The sequence below is a fragment of the Balaenoptera physalus genome, assembly GCF_965194825.1.
Source record: "Balaenoptera physalus genome assembly, chromosome: 13".
Classification (NCBI taxonomy): domain Eukaryota; kingdom Metazoa; phylum Chordata; class Mammalia; order Artiodactyla; family Balaenopteridae; genus Balaenoptera; species Balaenoptera physalus.
In genome coordinates, this window is record NC_138892.1 from 101,782,448 (window position 1) to 101,790,785 (window position 8,338).

Genomic DNA, 8,338 nt, shown 5'->3' on the forward strand with positions numbered 1-8,338 from the left:
ACTTGCAAATCCTGAAATTCTATTTATAAATGTACTACATTTTTAAAAATTGCTTCCATTTGTTCTTTGATGTTTAACTCAACTTGAACAGATTTAAATTTCCTTAGCAATTAGTCTCATCTACAAAGTTGGTAAAATTTCCATAACTGTTTTACACCATATTCATACACGTAATATATCTGATTTTTTCCCCCTCGTGTACTTCAGTTGCCTGACAAGGTAGTATTTAAAATACTCACAAAATCTTTCTTATAACATAAGCAACTCTTGTAAATCTAATTACTTAATTTACCATGTTCTGCTGTTTGATTTCTCTTGAATGTTCTAATACTGTTTATAAGCTTTTGACTAAAAATCATAACTCTAAAATCAACATATATTTCAAGTTGGAAACAATAAAGTTTAACTTAAATTCATACAGATTTTTTTAAATAAATTTATTTATTTCATTTATTTATTTTTGGCTGTGCTGGGTCTTCGTTGCTGAGAGTGGGCTTTCTCTAGTTGTGGCGAACGGGGGTTACTCTTCGTTGCAGCGTGCAGGCTTCTCTTTGTGGTGGCTTCTCTTGCTGCGGAGCACGGGCTCTAGGCGCGCGGGCTTCAGTAGTTGCAGCACGTGGGCTCAGTAGTTGTGGTGTACGGGCTTAGTTGCTCTGCAGCATGTGGGGTCTTCCCGGACCAGGGCTCGAACCACATGTCCCATGCATTGGCAGGTGGATGCTCAACCGTTGTGCCACCAGGGAAGCCCCATACAGATTTTTAAACTTATCTTAAAGTTAACATCAAAATATTATGATTTACTTCACTGTCTCTCTTCTAAATTCTACCCTTTCCCAGGAGAGTCAGTTTGACCATCGGGAAGGCTGAGGTTATTAGGTCAAAAAATTAGTGCCGTAGACCAGTTAGGTGTCAGATTGAAGGGCAGAACGGGAGAGCTCAGGGCTTCAGGGCTGCATGCTGCAAAGTAATCCTCCTGTGAACTCACTGAGCGCTCCCCAGGTGGAGTTACCTCTGCTGACCGCAGGGCGGGTTTTCAGCTGGACCGGCTCACAATTCACATGAGCAGGGCATCTTTTGCATTGCACCTTATTCCGCCTTGGGTAGATGATCAGCAAATTTCCTTCACTTATTAAGTCATTTTGCATTTTTCTTTCTTACCTGATCCTCTAGCCCTGTCGATGGCCTCTTTTTTCTAAGCCTCTAATTGTCATCAGACCCACATAAACCTGCTTTTCCCTTTCATATCTGGCTGGCCTCCCAGACCTTGCACTCCTTCCACGTGTATCTAGCCTGTCTTCAAAGACCATAGACTTTTCTTCCAGTGAAATCTACCTCTTCCTCCAGCTTAATCAGCCTTGTACTATTCCTTCAATTTTCACCTCTTTTATTCCAGAAGAAAGACCAAACGTTATGTCGTTATTTTGTTGTTGTTGTTGTTTTTAAGCAGTTCTTTCTTGACTCCTTGAACAAACATGCTTGTTAGAATCAGAATGTTCCAGACACTGGCCTTCTGAATTGCCCTGTTGAGCCCTTGGGTTTGCAGTAAGTTCAATTTTTTCTCTATCTTCACAGGAAAATGATACATCCCCTGTTAAATAAGGGATCCTCACTCCTTTTGACCTCTTCACTGGAAAAAATATACCACCCTTGGTAGCTAAAACCACAGTCCAAAATTCAAGTTCTTGGCCAAGGATTGTGTAATTGACTAAAGGATTATAAAGGTTCCAATTCCAGAGCCACCTTGAGATGGTTGTTGGTAACTCTTGGGAGCTTGTGGCTAAGCCTAAGGAGCTGAGAGGTTGGCCTTTCCACGCTTCATCCCCTTGTCCCTGACACAGTTCACAAGGACAGGTAGAGACTGGTCACGCATGGCCTACTTGGGCCTACACAAAGTTCACGGACACATGCTCAGGAGTGAAACTCAGCTCCTTTAGAGGTTTGAGGGTCAGCCTAAAAATCTGGCTGAAAAACATGGCAGAACAAAAAGTTATTCCATCCACCAGGGCCTTACCTGGAAAGCCTTTGTAGCTAATATTCTGCCCATTTTGAGGTAAGACCAAAAGACCATCTATTTGGTGAACTAACCTCTATTTTTGCCTTACCTGTAGTGCCAGGTCACCTTTGCCCATGAAATCGGCACCCGAAAGCCTGTGAGCTCTTGTTACCAAGACCCTGTGGTGCTCCAAGGACAAAGGACGACCCTGCCTGAAAATGTTTCAGCGTTACACCCCCTACCGGACTCTTACTCGCCCTCCCACCACGTTGCAATGGTTACAAAATTCCTGAGCCCACCTGGGCGACGCCCACCTGGGCAACAGGACCTGTCTCAAGTAAGGAAAAGCATCTGCCCTGTCCCACTCCAACCCTATAGAAGGAAGGTATATGTGCCTCGACCAATCAGTAAATGAAATTTTCACCTCGGACCATTCCTTTGTTTTCTGGCTATAAAAACTGATCAATAGCACATGTTTGGGCTCGACTCTCCCAGACTACTAGGAAGTCGGCCTGCTGTTCTGGCAGCGACCCTTTCCTCTAATAAATTCTATCTTCTTTACATTCTGCCTTATATCTGGAAATTCTTTTCCAACCCACGTTCAGACCACGACAGACCCTAGCAGCTCCTGTTGGTAAGGCCCCCACTTACTAAAAAAATAACCTGTGCTTGTCTAAATCAGCCTGGTAACTGTAAAAATAGCCAATCTCCTATGGGCATTAGCCACAATAAGCTTCTGTAAGCTGTCAAGGTAAAGAAAAACCCAGGCATGTCTGGCTCCAAAGCATGTGTTCAAAACCACAAGCCTGTGCTGCCTGGGCTTCAGGGGGAAGGAGCTTTAGGGATCCTGCTGTCCCCGAGACTCCATGCTTTTCAAGACCCCATTGTCACCAGGCTAGGGATGGCTCTGTCCATCTCCCAAGAATTAATGATAATGATAGCTCACGTGTAATAAGCCGATTCTGAGTTGCTTCAGAAAAAGTGATCTTATTGACGCCTCACTCAACCCCTGGAGTAAACAATTCCTTTTGATACCTGGTGAGCCAACACTTAGAGAAGCTAAAGACCAAGGCCGAACACTAAGTGGCTGGGATTTGAAGGCAGGCGGAACTGAGAGCAAAGGCCACCTCAACCCCTCCTCCCTCCTCCCCACCACCTCACAGTAGCTGGTGCCCTCTGTGCTTTGGGATTTCCTCAAAGCAGCAAGATGGTGTAGGAAGAGTAGGGCCCCGAGGTGGCCTGGTGGCCTGTGGGGGGACAAGGCAGCAGAGCAGCTAAGTCACCTGGGCCTGGTACCTTGGGGCTTCGCTCTGTGGTCGTCTGCAAATTGTATCACCCTCTCTTCACCGCTCCTCGCCCTTTGGACTTATTCTCCCTCTCTGTGGCGCCCTGGAGCGCAGAAAGACTCGTCTCCCTTCAGCAGCCTAACTGTAAATCAGGGGTTTTCTCAACTGCTGCTTTTGCCCTTTGACAGCCTCTCCGCAGCCAATGGAGAAAGGGCAGGATAATCCAAACTCACCTGTTTAAGGGAAAAGACCACATCTCACGGGGATAGGGGAAGGGCTGCAGAGTGGGGATGAGAACTTCAGACATTTGGGTCAGGTCTTTGAGAATGGATGTTCGGGGTGGACATTCCTTCATCCTGTGGATTAGAATCCTCGTCGAGGTGATAAATGGAATATTTATAAGTGGAATGGAATATGTATAAATGGAATATTTCCTGCCATATCAACAAACAAAGGATGTCACAGTCACCGATGATTGCAGCCCTCCAGCGTGAGCTGGTGAGCCCTGAGGAAACTCAGGGTGTGAAAATACGGGCCCCAGAGAGCTAAGGTGCCTATCAAAGGAATGATTTCAGTGAGCCCAGACTCGTGCATCTTCCCATCCATAGAAAAGCGCTAAATTCCTTAACTTGAGATACCTGGTTTTCTTTAACAATCTTTTGACGTTCCCAATTACCTGCTCTTTGTTGCAAAACTCCTATATATCCTGGCTCCCCCCTCGCCTCCCCGGAGCAGTTTTTGAGAGTTACCTGAAACGCTGTCTCCCCGGCTACAGTCCTCATTTTGCCCCAAATAAAACTTAACTCGCAACTCTCACGTTGTGCCTTTTTTTAAGTCAACAGAGGCATCATGGGGTTCCAATTCCGTTTCTGACAAAGCCAGCTCCATCACATCCCTGAGTCCCCATGCCCCACCCCCTCCCACCCACTGTTGCTAAATTTAAACCCTCATCTGTCCTTTTCCTGTAGGACGGGGGTATTTTGGGGAGCGACAGCGTGGTGCCGCAGGAGATGCCGTGACACCAGCGCTGTGAAAATAAGCGTGCCAGCTGCCCCCGTGGGTCAGAGGCGCCCGCCCGCCCCGGACTCGCCGATCTCCTTCCGCACCGTCTCCCTTCCTCCTGTTCCTCGTCTCTCCGGGAGGGGGCGCCCTGTGAGGGAAGCCTCGGCAGGACGGTGGGCGAGGATAGGACTCGCAGGGAGGCGAGGTCCAGGACCCCAGAACCCACAGCGCACCGAGGAACACTGTGGATGCAATCTCAGTTCATTCTGCAGATACCCGGGAACATCCCAGGGTCTGGGGAGTTCACCCATCAACGCAGTCCAGAGGAGCCCTGAGGGGGCCCAGGGGACATACTTTGGAGGCCAACGTGGAGATTAAAATCTAAGGGGAATACGAGATCTTCCCCGGCTCCTAGCAGACTGGGAGCAGACGTCATTCTTGACCTGCCCCAGCAAAGCCCCCAGGGCCGGGGCTGGCGGCTGGGGAAATGCAGGTTTCAGGATTGTTGCTGACGGCACAGCAGCCCGAAGGTTGCAGGGTGGTGGACTCCTGAAGTGGGCAGAGCCATGGTGTGTGAGTGTGTGTGTGTGTGTGTGTGTGTGTGTGTCCGCCCACCGCCCGGAAGACACAAAGGTGAGCTTTCACGTCTCCGGTCTGGTAACAGGAAGCAGAACGCATTTGGTTCTTGAGCACTTGGTTACCGTCTCCGCCTCTACAGCCCGGCTTCTCCCAAGGCCTAGTTTCTCCATCATGCACTTTTCAGGAAGCTCGTTAATTTTCACTGCAGAGAGTGGACTGCAGAGGAAAACAGCCTTTCAGTGCAAAAGAAAAGACTTGAGTGAGGCCAAAGAAGATGTTTGCTGTTTCAAATTAAATGGGAATAGGGAAATTGGAAACCCTGCCCAAGGCCTGGCATCCTGGGGCTTTGGCATCTTCTGGGAGGGACATTGGGGAAGAACTTTCCAGGAGATCTTGAGCGACAAAATAAAAACCCATTTGGACTCCTGCCTGCTGCCCTTTCTCTGCACGATGGGGGTTGGCATCTTGCCTCATTCCTGATGCCTATTTCCAGTGTGTGATGTGTGTGTGTGTGTGTGTGTGTGTGTGTGACAGAGACAGTGAGAGAGGAGGGTGGGCCCACAAGCAAGAGCAGTAATTTGGGGCATGTGTGGCTGCAGGGGCACAAGGGCTTCAAAGTCTCCTCCAGGCACCCACGCTCCTGCTGACACTGACCCCATCACGACACGACCACCCAGCTGTCATGTAGGGAGGGGCTGGCAACCATGGGCTGGCATCTGGGCTGTCAACACTGACGGTGAAAAGGACGGACAGGAGGGACTTCCCTGGTGGTCCAGTGGTAAAGACTTTGTGCTTCCACTGCAGGAGGCATGGATTCGATCCCCGGTCAGGGAAGTTCTGCATGCCTCACGCTTCAGCCCAAAAAAAGGGGAGGGACAGGAAACGTTACACCTATAAGACACAGTCAGTGCTCGGTGGTTCTGACCCTGGAGAGTGTCTGGAAAATGAATGCAGAACGGCGCATTTCAGAAGAAACCCCCGCTTGGTCCCAGAGACAGATGATCCAGGAAGGCTGGGAGCTGGGCAGATGCTAAGAGATGGACTTGTTACCGATACGTGTGTACTCAAGAGAGGGACAGAGGGCCCTGCAAGCTCGCCCTCTCCCCCACCCGAGAGCTGGGGCTTGAACTTGAATGAAGACCCCAGCTCCCGAGTCTCAGCCACAGTGTAGGGGCTCCAAGGGCAAACCCTTAGCTTTGGCTCTTCTTCATGGGAAGCTGTGGCCCCTGAGGCCAGGGGTGCGTGAGGACTAGACGGGACGGTAAGGGTGGGGGGTGGTGAGCACCGTGAAATTTAAGACCATAAATTAAAAGCTCTCTCTCACACCCCATTAGTGCTGAGGCTCCGGATACCTGAAGGTTCTGCCCGTTGAGCCATCACTCTGAGCCTCTGAGCAACTCCAGGTAGAACAGGCAGGGCTGCCCCCCACGTGTTATTGCCACAGACGTGGAAACATAACCTTGGCATCTGAGGGGGTCCCTCCAGGAGAGGCTGCTGCAGGCACCTGATGGGCCACCCCTGTCCTCTGTGCACTGGGCCCCCGGGCCAGAGGGCCATCAGGGCGGCTCCATTCTCCCCTCCTACCAATACGTCTTTTCTCTTATCATCAGTCTGAGAGCCACACACATCACCTCATTCATCATTTATGGAGCCCCTACTGCGCGCCAGGCCCCATGTGAGTTCTGAGAATACAGTGAATCTGGTGGTGGAGACAGACGTGCACCACCATGTAGTAAGGAGTGCTGTGATGGAGGCGTGAACAAGAGGTGCCAGAGCACAGAAGACTTCCTGGAAGAGGCAACACTGGAACCAGGTCTTCAGTGATAAGGAGAGATTGCTAGGCACACGGGGGGAAAGGCCACGCTAGACAGAGGGAACGGGACGTGCGAAGACAGAGGCAAGGAGGAGCAGGATGAGTTTGGTGAAGGGCTAGTGGTTTGTGTGACTGACGCCCAGGTGTGCAGGGGTGGTGGCAGAGAGGGGCAGGGAGGTGGGGAGGGGGGTTGAGGGGCCTCTCAAGGTGTCGGGACTTGACCCTGGCAATGATATGGAAATAGGGAAGGTTCTACAAGGAGAGCTGCACTTTATAAAAGTCACTCGGACCCAGAGGCGGGTGGAGTGGAGCAAAACACGGGAGGCAAGGAGAAGAGGTAGCAGGCAGGTGGGAGGCTCTTGCAATAGACCAGGCATGCATCGAAGACAGTATGATCAAGGCAGAGGCAGCAGTAGGGGAAGGGAAAGAAAAGACACATTTGAGAGATTTTAACGGGTAAAAATGAGAAGGTTTAGTCATCATTTGGACATGAGGTGAAGGGAGAGGGAGAAATCCAGACTGGCTCCCAGGTTCCTGCTTAGGTAACTGGGAGGAAGGTGAAAGGGACAGGTAACAGAAGAGAGCGGAATCCGGGACAAGGCTGCGTTTAGGCACAGGATGTCCTAGGGGAACCGCCAATAGTAGTTGGGGGGGAGGTCTGGGTGGGAGATTAAGTATGGACATCAGTACATGGCTGGTGGCTGAAGCCGGGGGCAAGAATGGGCGCCCGGCAGAAGTAAGACCAGGCACAGGTGGTGCACACAGCGGGCCAGTAAGCTCCACTTCCACCCCACTGTGTCCATGAGAACCACAGAGAAGCAGGGGAAACATTACTGATACTCAAACCACCCCCCCCCCCATCGCACAGAAAGGAATTAAGATCTGGATCCCTAGTCTTTCCTGGGGCCGGGACAGCAGAGGAAGGATGCTCCCCTACAGCGCACTCTCTGAAATAACCCCATCTGGTTCCCGCCCCTTACAGCCTGGGGGACGTGTCTCAGAGCCCGTTCTCTCTTATTACAAACAGCAGGGTTGGGCTTCCCTGGTGGCGCAGTGGTTAAGAAACCACCTGCCAATGCAAGGGACACGGGTTCGAGCCCTAGTCCGGGAAAATTCCACATGCCGCGGAGCAACGAAGCCTGTGTGCCACAACTACTGAGCCTGCACTCTAGAGCCCGCGAGCCACAACTACTGAGCCCGCGCGCCACAACTACTGAAGCCCGCACGCCACAACTACTGAAGCCCGCACGCCTAGAGCCCGTGCTCCGCAACAAGAGAAGCCACCTTAGTGAGAAGCCCGCGCACCGCAACGAAGAGTAGCCCAGCTCGCCGCAACTAGAGAAAGCCCGCGTGCAGCAACGAAGGCCCAACGCAGTCAAAAATACATAAATAAATTTATAAAAAAAAAAAAAAAACAAATATCAGGGCTGCCTGCACTCTCTCCCTAGACTCCCCAGGCAGGGCGCCCCGGCACCCCAGGCGGAAACCTCCAAGAGATGGGGAGGGGCTGCCAATGTCCCCCACAAAGCCCCAGCGTCTGCGGCATTCCCTCAGTTGTCTGTACTCTTCCCACAGGTGCTGAGGGAAGGAGACAGTGGGAAACAACCAGCCCTGCCCCCTACTTCAGCGCAGAGACCCAAGGGGCCCGAGACCCCGGAGCTGCCA